Here is a 15,697-nt window from a genome sequence, read left to right as displayed (position 1 = left end):
TTTTAATTATTTGGAAAATTTAAATATTGCAATTATACAATAAACTTAAAATAGATGTGTGACGTCATTAGTCAGTGACTCCCCATCCTCTCCCCTGTGTAATTTTCAGAAGTGAACAGCAGGGGAATGGGAAGAAAAAATATTTTTAAAGGGGACAAATTTGAAAAAATGCCAAGAAACGGTTTATTAAAGTAAAAAGGACAGTACCGAATACATCTCTCTAAAACTTTGAAAAAAGGTTACGCCGCCTTTAGCCCCTCTTGACCCTCTTAAAAAATGATATGATATTAATCCCCTTTATCATCTCACAATATAAATAGACAATGATTTGCTATTTTATTTCTTATTGTCTTTCTTTGCATGAGGGTTATTATAAGCCTTATCAAAAGACAAGGCATAAATAAATTGTCAATTCCGATCTTATTGGTCCTCTGCACGGAAATCTTTAGTAAAAGGCGAAAGATTTGTGCGTGATGCAGTGAACCCACGGATACCAACTGAAGATCATGAAATGAAATTGTACATATATGAAGATCATTGTGTTAATGGTTAGTGTTCAAACCTTACCTGACTCAGCGATGTTTTCTAATTTAAATAAGAATGATACATGCGCAAAGGGATGCGCTGCTTCATGTTTTTTGTGAATAAATAGCAAACTGGCGTTTGAGTCAGTAAAACGTAAGAACATCTCAGATATCATATGGATAAGTTATTGTAGTCCATTCACTTTAGTAAAAAAAATATGTATTAATAAATAGAGAAATTACAATTGTTTCATTAGTACTTCATATGGTATTTTTTATATCCTTGCAGAAGAATATCATGAGCTTTTTGGACTGGTAGGTTTACAAACTATCAACTAAATACTCGTCTTGAATATACATATTTATTCTCCAACCTGTTTTGGTATCCGTGGGTTCACTGCATCACGTACAAATCTTTCGCCTTTTACTAAAGATTTCCGTGCAGAGGACCAATAAAATCGGTATTTAACAATTTATTTCTGCCTTGTTTTCGGATGAGGCTTACAACATCCATGCAAAGAAAGACATCATAATTTCACCCTATAGTCATTTTACATAAATCACAAATATTATAAGATAAAGGCTATGTATGTATATATTTAAGGGCCTGGCTCATCATAACATAAGTTGATTGAATGAAAGAGTCACATATAACCATTACAATGGTAACACCTTCATCAAAATCTCTTGTAAAAAAAAAAGAAATTAACGAAATAAAACAATTATTATAATGCTTTATGGGCGTTAATGATTTCACACACGCGTTTTGGTTTTTGTGAAACATCTCGAGTTCTGTACATTTGGTATTGCAATATACGTCTTCATAAAACTGAAAATATTTTAATTATTTGGAAAATTTAAATATTGCAATTATACAATAAACTTAAAATAGATGCGTGACGTCATTAGTCAGTGACTCCCCATCCTCTCCCCTGTGTAATTTTCAGAAGTGAACAGCAGGGGAAAGGGAAGAAAAAAATATTTTTAAAGGGGACAAATTCTAAAAAATGCCAAGAAACGGTTTATTAAAGTAAAAAGGACAGTACCGAATACATCTCTCTAAAACTTTGAAAAAAAGGTACGTCGCCTTTAGCCCCTCTTGACCCTCTTAAAAAATGATATGATATTAATCCCCTTCATCATCTCACAATATAAATAGACAATAATTTGCTGTTTTATTTCTTATTGTCTTTCTTTGCATGAGTGTTATTATAAGCCTTATCAAAAGACAAGGCATAAATAAATTGTCAATTCCGATCTTATTGGTCCTCTGCACGGAAATCTTTAGTAAAAGGCGAAAGATTTGTGCGTGATGCAGTGAACCCACGGATACCAACTGAAGATCATGAAATGAAATTGTACATATATGATGATCATTGTGTTAATGGTTAGTGTTCAAACCTTACCTGACTCCACGATGTTTTCTAATTTAAATAAGAATGATACATGCGCAAAGGGATTCGTTGCTTCATCATTTTTGTGAATAAATAGCAAAATGGCGTTTGAGTCAGTAAAACAGAAGGACATTCCAGATATCATACAGATAAATTATTGTATATATATAGTTCATTCACTTGAAAAAAAATTATAGTAATACATAGAGAAATTACTTTTGTTTCATTATTGCTTCAAACGGTATTTTTTTCTCCGTCTCCTTGTAAAAGATACTGGACTATATTGGACTGGTAAGTTTACCAACCATCAACTAAATACTCGTTTTGTATGTAGATATGTCATTCTTCAACCTATTATGGTATCCGTGGGTTCACTGCATCACGTACAAATCTTTCGCCTTTTACTAAAGATTTCCGTGCAGAGGACCAATAAAATCGGTATTTAACAATTTATTTCTGCCTTGTTTTCGGATGAGGCTTACAACATCCATGCAAAGAAAGACATCATAAGTTCACCCTATAGTCATTTTACATAATTCACAAATATGACGTCACACACGCGATTTTTTTGGCGAAACATCTCCAGTTCTGTACATTGGGTATTGCAATTATACGTGTTCATAAAAGTGAAATGTTTTAATTATATAATAAACTTAAAATAGAAGTGTGACGCCATTAATCAGTGACTCCCCATCCTCTCCCTTATGTAATTTTCAGCAGAATACAGCAAGCAGTAGAAAATGGAAGAAAATTTTCTTTTTAAGGGGACAAATTGAAAAAAATACCAAGAAGGGGTTTATCAAAGAGGACAGTACCGTACATCTCTCTAAAACCCCTAAAACTCTTATTGAGGAAAAAATAACGTCGCCTTTAGCCCCTCCAGACCCTCTTAAAAAATGATATGATAATAGAGTCCTTCAACCTCTTACAACTAAAACAGACAATTTGTTATTCTTGTTCTTATTGTCTCCTTTCCATGAGTGTTATAAGCCTCATCAAAAGACAAGGCAGAAATAAATTGTTAATTCCGATCTTATTGGTCCTCTGCACGGAAATCTTTAGTAAAAGGCGAAAGATTTGAGCGTGATGCAGTGAACCCACGGATACCAAATGAAGATCATGAAATCAAAATGTAGATATATGAAGATCATTGTGTTAATGGTTAGTGTTCAAACTTTACCTGACTCAGCGATGTTCTTCTAATTTAAATAAGAAAGATACATGCGCAAAGGGATGCGCTGCTTCATGTTTTTTGTGAATAAATAGCAAACTGGCGTTTGAGTCAGTAAAACGTAAGAACATCTCAGAAATCATGTGGATAAGTTATTGTAGTCCATTCACTTTAGTAAAAAATTATGTATTAATAAATAGAGAAATTACAATTGTTTCATTAGTGCTTCATATGGTATTTTTTATATCCTTGCAGAAGAATATCATGAGCTTTTTGGACTGGTAGGTTTACAAACTATCAACGAAATACTCGTCCTGAATATACATATTTATTCTCCAACCTGTTTTGGTATCCGTGTGTTCACTGCATCACGTACAAATCTTTCGCCTTTTACTAAAGATTTCCGTGCAGAGGACCAATAAAATCGGTATTTAACAATTTATTTCTGCCTTGTTTTCGGATGAGGCTTACAACATCCATGCAAAGAAAGACATCATAAGTTCACCCTATAGTCATTTTACATAATTCACAAATATCATTAGATAAAAGCTATGTATGTATATATTTAAGGGCCTGGCTCATCATAACATAAGTTGATTAAATGAAAAATTAAAACCTTCATAATGGTAACAATCTCATTAAAATATATTGTAAAATAATATAAATTAACGAAACAAAGCAATAGATAATGTATATGGGCGTTAATTATGTCACACACGCGATTTGTTTTTTTGTGAAACATCTCGAGTTCTGTACATTTGGTATTGCAATTATACGTGTTCAGAAAACTGAAAATATTAAAACTATTTGGAAAATTGAAATATTTCAGTCATGAAATAAACTTAAAATAGATCAGTGAGTCTCCATCCTCTCCCTTATGTAACTTTCAGTAGTGAACTGCAGAGGAAAGGGAAGAAAATATTTGTTCAAAAGGTGGACAAATGAAATTGGAAAAATACCAAGAAAGGGTTTATTATAGAGGGCAGTACCTTACATCTCTCTAAAACCCCTAACATTTAACTGATAAAAAAGTCGCCTTAGTTTAGCCCCTCTTGTAGCCCCTTCAAAGATAATATGATAATAAACCCCTTCATCCTCTTTCAATAAAATCAAGCAATAATTTGCTATTTCATTTCTTATTGTCTTTCTTTGCATGTATGTTATTATAAGCCTCATCAAAAGACAAGGCAGAAATAAATTGTTTATTCCGATCTTATTGGTCCCCTGCACGGAAATCTTTAGTAAAAGGCGAAAGATTTGAGCGTGATGCAGTGAACCCACGGATACCAAATGAAGATCATGAAATCAAAATGTAGATAAATGAAGATCATTGTGTTAATGGTTAGTGTTCAAACTTTACCTGACTCAGCGATATTCTTCTAATTTAAATAACAAAGATACATGCGCCAAGGGATGCGCGGCTTCGTCTTTTTTGCGAATAGATAGCAAACTGGCGTTTGAGTCAGTAAAACGTAAGAACATTTCAGATATCATATGGATAAATTATTGTAGTCCATTCATTTTAGTAAAAGTATGTCTTAATTAATAGAAAAAATTATACATTTGTTTCATTATTGCTTCATACGGTGATTTTTATCTCCTTGTAGAAGATCCTGGACTATATTGGACTGGTAGGTTTACCAACCATCAACTAAATACTCGTCTTATTTAGATACTAGTATTTCATTCTTTAACCTATTATGGTATCCGTGGGTTCACTGCATTACGCACAAATCTTTCGCCTTTTACTAAAGATTTTCGTGCAGAGGACTAATAAGATCGGAATTAACAATTTATTTCTGCCTTGTTTTCGGATGAAACTTATAACATCCCAGTCAGACTGCAGGTCCCAAGAAAGTGGCTTCTTTCATCCAAGTGATATTCATGACTTGAGATGTTTTGCATATTTAATGAGCTTGATGCGGACCAAAACACCTCTTTTCATTCGGTCATTGCTGCTCTAATTGTGCATCGAATTCATGAATTTGGTACCATTGTAAAGACGAAGAATCATTCTTTCAGGTCATGTGTTTGGAATTATTCAAAGATTTTGTAATATAGGTTAAAATTTTGATCAAAAATATGCTGCAAAATAAATATTTTCACCTGACAAAAGCTGCTATTTTCACACTTTATTTTTGTTTGAGCCCAAATTATTTTTATATCATGATAAAGCTGAATATGTATGCTTTGAAATGATATAGGTCTCAAAATAAGAATTGGTTTAATCGGGTCAAGATCACACTTTTCATTTGCCAAGTACATAAAGCAGTTTGAAAACAAGAATACTGCACTCTGATTGGTCAAAGAGACCACACAATGGCAAATTCCAACGGTCCCAGTGCCTGGGTTCGTGGGAAGGTCACACTTCCCATGTGGTAATCTCCTCAAATACCCCGCGCCTGTAGTTCTGTGAACCTTATCCAGCCAATCAGAACTCTGGATTTCATGCAAGTACAAAATTTCAGAAATCTCGTCTTGTACCTTGGTGGGAAAAGTGTGATCTTGACCCGATTAAAAGGTGCCGCATATCAAGAGTGGCATTGTGAGAAAGTACAGAAATTCAGCTTTATGGTGATAGAGATATCATTGAGGCTCAAAATAAAAAGTTTTGCACAATTTGCAAAAGAAAACAGGGGAAGAAAATTCAGTTTTGAGGCACATTTTCGGGCCAGAAATTTACTTATTTAACAAAATATTGTATACAAAATAAATGACCAATATGAAAGAGTAACTTTTACTCTATCTGATGGTGCAATAATATTTCATTTAACTTGAGGTTAAAACAGGTAAATTCTTAGAGAAAGAAAATCTCACGAATCACGAGATTTTGCAAGGAGGAGGATTCAGCCACGAGATGATTTGGATGAATCTGGCCTTTTTGCTCATTAGCATAGGGACCTGCGGTCTGACTGATCCATGCAAAGAAAAACATCATAAGTTCATCCTAGTCATTTTACATATAATCACTATCTTACTAGATCAATCTCATCTCAACAATAAAATTGTATCTCGCAAAACCAAGAACCGAGTATAAAAACAATCATTCTCCTATATAGCAACAAAACTATTTAACTCATTACCAGTACCCATTAAGTGCTCTGTTTTTACTTCCTATTTTTAAACGAAACGTCCGTAAATTCCAAGCAAGCTGATTAATTTTTCTACTGTTTTTGTCATAGTATGTATAGGCCTTACCCCCTCCCCCCATTGTTATTGGATTATTATGCATATATGTTATTTTTGTAATGTGTAATTTAATAATGTATGTTATAATGGCTATTGTATAATGTTCGAATTGTGATTGATAGCAGGGCTACCTTGTAAAGCAGGCCTCTGGCTTGAATGGGACTACCCTCCTTTTTTTAATAAAAAAAACATGAATAAAATTATTAGATAAAGGACCTATGTATATCTAAGGGTCTGGCTTATCTTTCGTAAAAGGCATCACGCACAAAATCTTTCGCCTTTTATTAATGATTTCCGTGCAGAGGACCAATTAGATCGGAATTTAACAATTTATTTCTACCTTTTCTCTTGATAAGGCATAATCAAGAAAGGAAGATATCACAATTTTTATTATTCATCTCACATGTCACTTAAGCATTTACAAATTTTTTAATATGATTACTTATAAGGCAACTCAATGCATACCAATTTGGGGGAAATATTTTTTTAACATTATGCAATGAAAGATGAAAGTATAAGTATATCTCATTCATAATTCATCAAATTTGAAATGGTCACCAGTATAAAGTAATTACTTATTTTAATTAAGTGTCTGAATATGAATATATGTATATATATATATATATATATATTTCTTTGTCCAAATCAATTCAGACATCAATATGCCACTTTTGCTATATCTATATGCGTTCATCACATGGGTGATCGTCTAACCCTTTAAATGCATTATTCATTGAAGTCAAGGAGACGGCATTGGGATGGCAGAAACGGCATGAGTATGTTAAAAATTGAAATTATGTATTGGCTCCACGAGCGTATCTATAATAGCATTAACATTGTAACAAATCACAAATACATCCCACCCCCGATAAAATTTGTTCTTTCTACAATGCTAATAAAAGTTGATAGATTGATTGAAGCTCACCATTCTGCCAAGACTTCAATGTAATCATCGTATCAACTGCAATCATAATCATCTTCACTCATTAAAACATTATCACATGCATTATTAATTGTAGAAGGCTATCGTTGGTCACAGCTGTTTATAGTTGCATATCTATATCGCTATGTGCTGGTCGGTCAAAGAAGGAAGGATTGGGTGTTATCTTTATTTTATTTTGTAAATTATTTTTCACAGGAACATGTATATAAATCAATAAAAATGTATTTCTATATAACATAATTATGAATCAATAAATAAAATCTTGCAGAATGTTAATTGATTGCTCTAAAAGTATGAGTTAGATATTTCACCAAACAAAAACATATATTTTTTTTGTGTATAACAGATCATCAAAAATAATGTGTCCCGAAAGAGAGAGAGGGGGGGCTTATGGTTTTTAAGCGAATCAATTATGAACATGTAGGTGGGTTTAAAAAAAGGGCCGGTGTAACGGCAGATCTGGTTCCACCGGTTGATACGGTATCCGGCGGCAGGTATCGTTCTTTATGGCTGGCAGATATAGTCCTTTACTCGGAATAACATCTGTCGGGTCGATGCGGTTTAATTATCTTATTATCTATTTTCCTATCAAAATATATAAATACAAATGTAAGGTCCTATATAATTTCAAAGTAAATGGGTACTGTGTGCATTCAGATCGAGAAACGATAGCAAGAACGATATCTGCCGAAGAGAAATTTGTTCTGAATCCACCGAAGTTGGAACATGATCCGCCGGCAGATATTGTTCCTAGAACCGTATCTGCCTAGCACCGGATCCGCCGCTACACCGTAAGGGAGACAAATCAAACAAAGATGGTGGTGGGTAGAGAGGGGAGACAGATAAAGTAGGAAGTATAGGATATACACCCTAACAGCAAATCAGTAAAAAATGAGTAGTTAATAGGGTCAGCTGGGTGCATTTGTTATTGTGTCATATTTGACAATTTTCTAGTCGTATTTGACTAGAACAGAGTTATTTCTGACTAGAACATAATTATGTCAGAAATGTGACTAGACATACCAGTCGCACCCATTAGACTACTGTTCTAGTCAATTTGACTGATTTGTTTTAAGAGTGTAGAGATAGGGATACAGGGTGCCAGAGACATAGAAGAGGAAAGGGGTGGAGAAAAAGGGTAAAAATATCTAGATAGAAAGACAGAGAGAGGGGGAGAGAGAGAGAGAAAGAAAGAAAAGAACTAGAAAAAGAGATGGCTAAAAGGAGTAACAGCGTTAATCAAAGTAACAAAAGGCCATGGAAAATTATCTTTAGTCAAAAATAATAAGGGTAAACATATGTGTTGGGGAGAGTAGGGGAGGGGAGGGGGATAAAGAGAAAGCAAGAGAGAGGGGAGAGATAAAGAAAAGAACGACCGAAAGAAGACAAATGCAAAGACAGGGATATATGGAAATATGAGAAATAGAGAGAGAGAGAGCGGAGGGAGGGGTGAGGAAGAAGTTGGATATTCGACCTACATCGTAAGCACACCTTCCTGTCATTATGTAATTACGTTCTTTAATAGGAAGAGACAATATTGATTTAACTCTTTACTTTCCCTCGACGACGAGGAGGTCTTTGTGGTAAAAAATAGGGCTCTGGTAACAGATCCGGGGAGGCACAGGAGGCATGGAACTACCCCCCCCCCCCTTGATAAAGATTTTACATTGTGCCTTTCCGTGAATTGAGATGTGATCCCCTTTACGAAGTGAAATAGCAACTTTTGATTATTAGATTTTGAATGGAAAATGCGTTCTGAGAATATACATGTTCGTATTTTGATTGTAAGACCTTTTGAAGGCAAATGACCATTATTTGGGTAGTGAGAATCCCCCATACCCCCCCCCCCTTTTTTTTTGGGGGGGGGGGTACCGATATTGATGAGACAAACTTGGTCTTTTTTGGAGAGAGCCCCCCACTTCTTTGCATGCTAAAAATGTTTTAGATAGATTAAAAAAAAAACAATTGTAACCCCGCCATTTATGAAAACCTGGATCTACCCCTACTCTTATTCCAACATAATCTAACTTGTAACACGATAAATGGATGTAGGGAGAGATACAGCATCAGAAAGTGATGAGTCAAAGCGTTGATTTGACACTCGTTCCTGAGATAAGTTGTTCATCAAAGATGTTCCACACAGTGTGAAATACATACGGGTGTGTGTGTGATTATGAGTGGATACGGCTTAGGTGCTTCCCTTCTCAAAATAACATCCTAAATATCGATTAAAGAAATAACTACTGAAAAAAAACTCTAGCTTTTTCACAAGCCAAAACAGAGGTAATTTTTCATTTACCAGTATAGTTCATTTTCCGCTTACTCGTTTCACTTTCCTTAGCCGACTCATATTGTTTGTCCCATTACGCCTTAGAAATTTCAAATCTTATGCTGGATTCTTCTGTAACGGCCTTTATCATTCATATCGATTATGTCCAATCGCACAATGCGCTTAAAGTGAAACATTCATTAGCTATTTTCACATAGGATATTATAATTGATTAAGTTTACATTATATTGAAGGTTCAAAAGATGTTTTATTGCCTACTCTGGAAAACATTCGAAAATAATCAAAAATCCGCAAAACCCCTCTCCATCCATGATGATGTTAGATCAATGCCTCATAGAGAAGATCACCACAACGATGATAAGCGCTTTGATCTGACTACACATACCACCATCAATAAACTTGAAGACCTGTGTTTTATCTCCATGATCTTAGGTAGATCTTAAATCATTATTTTCAAATATTCTACAATGTAAGCAAACAACAGTCAAATAAGAGTTGATCAATCATCAAATTCAACGCGATGACACCCCCCATGTTAGTCGTAATGTCACCTCTTATTAAGTACATCAAGTAGGTTTACAAATTGAAATTGTGCACGACTTGACACTCGACTGGTGACCTGCATGTTCTTGAATTATGTAAATGAGATATCTCAAAATGTGCCCTATTTTAAAGCACATGTGGAATGAATTTCATAATAATCATAATCATTATAAACATAATGTTCAGATTTTCATCAACGACATTTAGATCTGCAAAGCAATGTTTCCAACTTTAGCTGATGGGAATTCCGAAGACTGCATGAAAACCTTAGTTTCAACTGATATCAGGTTGTAAATCGTAAAATCATACCTAACATACGAACACTATATTATATTGCGTACTACTGCTTTGTGTTTTTTTTATTAAATTTCATCAAAGATCCACATTTCTTGCATTCTGAACAAAATATTCTCTCATGTTATATAATTGGAGTTTGATTTGATTACGATGATCTTTTGTGCAGTCATATGGGCGGAATCGAATGAACAAGATTATTATCTTGACAAACTGGGGGTGGTACCATCAGATAATATAGGATGCGCAATGTTCCTTTTCCAAGTAAAATAGGGGAAAGAAAAAAGGAGAGTATTCAAAGAAAACAGAGAGTATAAAAATGGAGAGGTCTAGATCGTAGAAGTATAATATTACTATTTTTATTGAAAAATAAATGATGACGTCGATGTATTTATCTAGCCCCGATCAAAATACCCCGGCTTCGCCCCTGTGTCAATCAAGTGACTTGTCAATTTGTGGCGGAGAGGCAAAGGCGGCGAGCATCTCATTATGTGAAATAATTATTAACTCATGCATGTGATGTAAAATTACTGGTTATAATAATTATCATCACTATTGAATATTTACAAAGAGGGTATCACCTAAACATTATGTTCACACGAGTAACACGACAACATTACGCAAATTGCTTTCACTTTTACGACCAGCCGCTATGCCAACACCCACGGTTAAATTGATCTTTGTGGAAGAAATTTAACGGAGTATTTGGTCACCTTGTCCATCCATGCATGAAATAGTCACAAAATCAAATTAAACACGTTGTCGAATGTTCATTCCGTTCATCCATAAGAAACGCCTTCATAAAAACAAAATGTCGAATCATACATTTTGTCATGTTTGTCAAAGCCTATAAAATGATGTAAAGCATATAAAATGAAAATATCACACTAACGGGTAAAAATGATTTATGAATTATGTATCTTAAGCATTTACTGAAGCAGAAATAAAAAAATATTGTTGAAGGAGTAGAAGGAAAAGAAGAATGAGGGGAGTAGAAAAAGAAGAAGTTGGAGGGGAAACTATAGGGAAAATGATTGAACAGCAACACGAACTATAAGAGTAGATGAGAAGGAAGAAGAAATTGAGAAGTCGAAGAAAAAAAACAGGAATAAGAAAAGGAAGAGAGCAAAGGGCGAAAAGGGTTGAGTGAACTGGTAATTGATAATACACGCTCCTTGCCAATCTTGTTTACTAAAATGAGAGTTAGACTTGTAATGCAGCCTCACTTTGAGTCTTCAATAGTATTGCGAGCATGTTTCATTATATTAAAATATGATTGATCGTTGTTAGAAAATATATACGACTATTTCTCTCGATGCTAACGTCATGGGGAAAACACTTCTAGCAGGCGTATGGAATAATATTTCAAGTTTTAGGGTCATTGCTATGCGAATGAAATTGTTTACAGTAAATTATATAGAGACGAAGAGTAATCAATATTGATTAAATAATTAAATCTTAGTAAGTAATTATACTTGTCTTAATGAACCTAATTGCATGCATAAAATGAGTGCGTTGTTTGTTTAAATTTGCCTTTGTCATGCATACGTGTACGTATACGTTGTTATTCTCAAGACATTCATTAAACCTGTAATTTGCAGTCCCGCCGCCGTGTAATTACAAATTCTAATCACTCGGAAGCCATAATGTATGAAACCCGTTAAAATCATTGCCTTATTTTCCTCAATCCATTTATACGGCTTCTTCCCATTCATAAACGGTATCCACACCTATTGTAATATAATGTAATATATATATGTACATGATAGACATATCGATTTTCACGTTTACGAGTAGTTAAGTGCTACGAAAGTGAGTCAATAGTATGCTTCGTCCTCACATGCAAATGTATTGAATCCAGCCACTCCCCATCCAATTTAATACAATAAACGTGTACAAGAACGAAAAAAAAATATCTTTGTGGTTTTTGGCATGATCAGCCCTCACCCCTCCCCGCTTCTTCCAAATCCTTTCTCCATCGTTAACTTAAGATCAAAGCTCCTGCGGGTGAGATTTCTTGTAGGGTCATTGTTGTACATTGTTTCAATCGAAATAATAAAAGACCAAACACTTGACTTACTCAATCGTACACAAAGACTGAGAAGAATGAAAAAGGTCGACAAACTACAACGCACCTCGGAAGGTTTGCAGGGTGCCCCGAGTACAGTTGGTATACATAAAGGTAAAGTACGATGAACTCTTGATCCACGAACTATTTTCTTACTCATTGATTCCCAGATTCAAAGAGAACCCCCTCCCCCCCCCCCCCATGTAATTTCATCATGCATATGCATTCGTATTTCATAAAATGAAATATTTTAAAACACATTGTCCATTTTGCGAGGCCCAAACAAAACAAAATCATCATTTATCTCCATCAGTAAAGTAAAATGATTGGATGCTTTTCACTTTTGTCATTGCATTCCACTAACATGTAAAAATTTATACTTTTTTAATCAGATTTCGCCACCACATTATAATTCCCATCTGCATCGGTGAATATAAGTGTTTAGGGTCTTTTATATCAAAGAACTTGTATTAGAGGCAGCATTAAGTAAGGGATGCAAGTAAACCGTTTGAATATGTGTACCTTTTTTTATTAATGATACCAATGATTTAAATCGAATGTATTATCTCTTAGACGAAGTATTATCTAATTGGAAATCAATTTGTATTGGACACAGAACTATTGGAAATTATCTTTCTTTTAATCACAATTGCACCAGGACCCTGGGCATGATATTTGAAGAGGGGTGGTCGGGGTGCTTCATCACCACCAGCACCTCCGCTTCCCAGGGCCATGCATTCATTGGGCTATGTTCTATTTCTGGGAAGTATCATATAAAATAATAAATATTCGTTTGATGATAAACACCTGTAGGCCTTCTTTTTCTCTTTCTTGTTTTTAAATAGTAGGCTTAGAGAGTGCATTGCTGATATTCTTATTGATCTGGTTTTCATGGTAAAGAATGGTGGGACACTAGGTACATCTGAAGCATTAATAACTTATCCACTCTAGACATGCATTGATGCAAAATGATTTCAGCCATTAACCTTTTGAAGCGACCATGGATATGTGATGATAAAGAGAGTAACTTACCGCCCAGGCCTCTGCGGGCGAACCGTAGACTCGTTGCCCCCGTCCCGGTTGGGTAGACAGCCAGCAGCAACGCTGTAATGCTACTAATCCACACGGAAAGATGGAATCCTTTCATCGTAGCCGGTGCAGTTTATTAAAGAATGAGAGGATGTTTCAGTGCAGCCACCATTCACTGCAGGGCGAGGAATTGATCAAGATTTCTCCATACAGCTATCTTCGGTAGATATGAAACCATTAACCAGTCGCCAAACTTCCACGATTATCCGTCCTTCGCTAAGCTTCTACCGTATTATCTCTCCTTGAAAAAGGCAAATGCTTTCAGTTTATCGTTACGTTAATGAATGTGCGCAGACACCAGTACGCACGCAGGTGGAATTCAATCTTGGTAAACTAACGCTTGCAATACGACGAAAACGCGGGAATACGATTTTTGGGAGTCTAAATCGTCTGGCAGCCATTTAGTGATCTGCGGAACATAATTTTCTGCTCTCTCTCTTCTTCCTCTATCTCGTTGCCAAACATGTGTCCGACTGAATTGAGATTTCTTGTTCTGTCAGGGCCAGCAGAAGAAGCCAATGAACTTTTTCACTATCTCTCTCTCTGTCTCCCTCTGATTCTCCTTTCCCGTACTCTACTTAAGCCTGTTTTATGCGAGACTTGTACTGGGACTGGCTGATCAATTAGCTTATAAACTCAGGCATACAGTTGATCATCATCATCGTCAGGTTCTTATCTCGACGAGGATAAGCGCTAAAAGGGTCCGTGTGATAAAAATGTCGTGTTTATCAGCGATGTTAATAACCCAGCCGGGACACACAACAAGAGCGGGAAAACGCCTCTAGTAAGAGAGTGTCGTCTGCTTAATAGAAATCCACGTCCCTTGATAAAAGCACCGGATTCTACTTTTGCACAGAGCATGGTCGAAATGACTCGAATCGGCGGGGGACCACCAAAGGGGAACACAAACAATCATATAGAAAAATCATTATATTACAAGTCACTAACCTTTATGGAAGTATTTGGTGAATATACGAATTATGCATGCATTGTTTTTTTTTTTCAATGTGGATTGAGTCTTACTCGAATCTCTTCGGTGGAGTATGCATTTTCTTTTTCTCGAATATATTGGTAGCCATCGATATTAACGACTTGACCTTTAAAATACGTATATTTGTCAAAGTCCCAATCTCTGGTTTAAACAAAAAGCGATAATGACGACTATCTCACATTAATAAAGCTGAAGAGAATGAGGGATGAGTTGAGGAAATGAACTGAAATGAAATACAGCTATAAAAAGGGGAAATTATAATTGTGGATGGAAATTAAAGCTCATGTTTAAATAAGAAAAATAAGAAAAGGGTAGATATAAAATAGGAAAGAAGTAGAACAAGAACGAAAATAAGATTGAAAGAGAGAGTGAGGGAGAGGGGTGGATGGGAGGAAGAAGGGTAAAAGCGGCAGCATATTGAACACATTGGTCACCTCATTAATATTTCAAAATAGATAATCTGGCATTTAATATTCTGCTATAAATCTTATTCATGTGATATTTTTTCACTCACTTCCGTTTTATGAAACATACATCGCTTATGCATGTGTTATGATTTCACTCTATTCGAAATGAAATGATGCAAACGTAAAGGGGATTTTTGTTCATTTAAAGATCACATTGGTTCAAATGTCTGTAGGTCTCAAGACCTTCTTTCATATCACAAATCTTGAAAACAAAAACGTTGCATTATTAGAGGAGAACACATACACCCAAAGGCATAGTAATATCATATCGTCCATGTCTGTGATATAGGTTATAAGGTTCCTGACCTATATACAAACGGTTCACCAAATCTACAGTACGACCAAGCATAATGATGACAGGGGGTAACGGCTGGAGACTGAATTATTATCTGCTTCTGTAAAGCTACACCCATGACAGTCACATCGGAAAAAACTGACTCATGTGACCCGTTTCATAAAGCTATAACAAATTAGCGATAACAGTTTTAAGCTACTGAAATCATTTGATTTGATAGGGCGATAGTGAAGTTGTTATAGATGGTGTGCATTTTCTATTATAACAAATCTCTGTGAAACGGGACCCAGATCCACCAAACATTATAACCAATGGCAGACCATTGGTCGGTCTGGGGAGCGTGTCATGAAATGACATGTCGGACGTTTTATCCGTCAAATTCCATTTTATCCGACAGTTACCATAGGAACAGTACCTCTCAGCTAATCAACATCAGGGA

The 15,697-nt window shown here is 35.3% G+C and overlaps 8 non-coding genes across 8 annotated transcripts; 4 read left to right on the top strand and 4 right to left on the bottom strand.

The window, feature by feature from the left end:
- Window positions 1–375: 375 nt before the first annotated feature.
- Window positions 376–493, bottom strand: LOC129275330 (U5 spliceosomal RNA). Its single transcript, XR_008586011.2, has one exon. It is a non-coding gene; the product is annotated as a U5 spliceosomal RNA (small nuclear RNA).
- A 414-nt stretch (window positions 494–907) lies between these two features.
- LOC129275338 (U5 spliceosomal RNA) lies at window positions 908–1,026 on the top strand. Its single transcript, XR_008586019.2, has one exon. It is a non-coding gene; the product is annotated as a U5 spliceosomal RNA (small nuclear RNA).
- Window positions 1,027–1,738: 712 nt separating this feature from the next.
- On the bottom strand, window positions 1,739–1,856 carry LOC135156492 (U5 spliceosomal RNA). Its single transcript, XR_010295610.1, has one exon. It is a non-coding gene; the product is annotated as a U5 spliceosomal RNA (small nuclear RNA).
- A 422-nt stretch (window positions 1,857–2,278) lies between these two features.
- Window positions 2,279–2,397, top strand: LOC135156472 (U5 spliceosomal RNA). The gene has a single exon (XR_010295590.1). It is a non-coding gene; the product is annotated as a U5 spliceosomal RNA (small nuclear RNA).
- Window positions 2,398–2,907: 510 nt separating this feature from the next.
- Window positions 2,908–3,024, bottom strand: LOC135156471 (U5 spliceosomal RNA). Its single transcript, XR_010295589.1, has one exon. It is a non-coding gene; the product is annotated as a U5 spliceosomal RNA (small nuclear RNA).
- A 414-nt stretch (window positions 3,025–3,438) lies between these two features.
- LOC135156466 (U5 spliceosomal RNA) lies at window positions 3,439–3,557 on the top strand. Its single transcript, XR_010295584.1, has one exon. It is a non-coding gene; the product is annotated as a U5 spliceosomal RNA (small nuclear RNA).
- A 701-nt stretch (window positions 3,558–4,258) lies between these two features.
- On the bottom strand, window positions 4,259–4,375 carry LOC135156474 (U5 spliceosomal RNA). Its single transcript, XR_010295592.1, has one exon. It is a non-coding gene; the product is annotated as a U5 spliceosomal RNA (small nuclear RNA).
- Window positions 4,376–4,793: 418 nt separating this feature from the next.
- On the top strand, window positions 4,794–4,910 carry LOC135156476 (U5 spliceosomal RNA). Its single transcript, XR_010295594.1, has one exon. It is a non-coding gene; the product is annotated as a U5 spliceosomal RNA (small nuclear RNA).
- Window positions 4,911–15,697: the final 10,787 nt, after the last annotated feature.

This window comes from Lytechinus pictus, chromosome 13, assembly GCF_037042905.1.
Source record: "Lytechinus pictus isolate F3 Inbred chromosome 13, Lp3.0, whole genome shotgun sequence".
In the NCBI taxonomy this organism is placed as follows: Eukaryota; Metazoa; Echinodermata; class Echinoidea; order Temnopleuroida; family Toxopneustidae; genus Lytechinus; species Lytechinus pictus.
The sequence above is the reverse complement of the archived record's forward strand: the minus strand, read 5'-3'. Positions and strand labels throughout refer to the sequence as shown.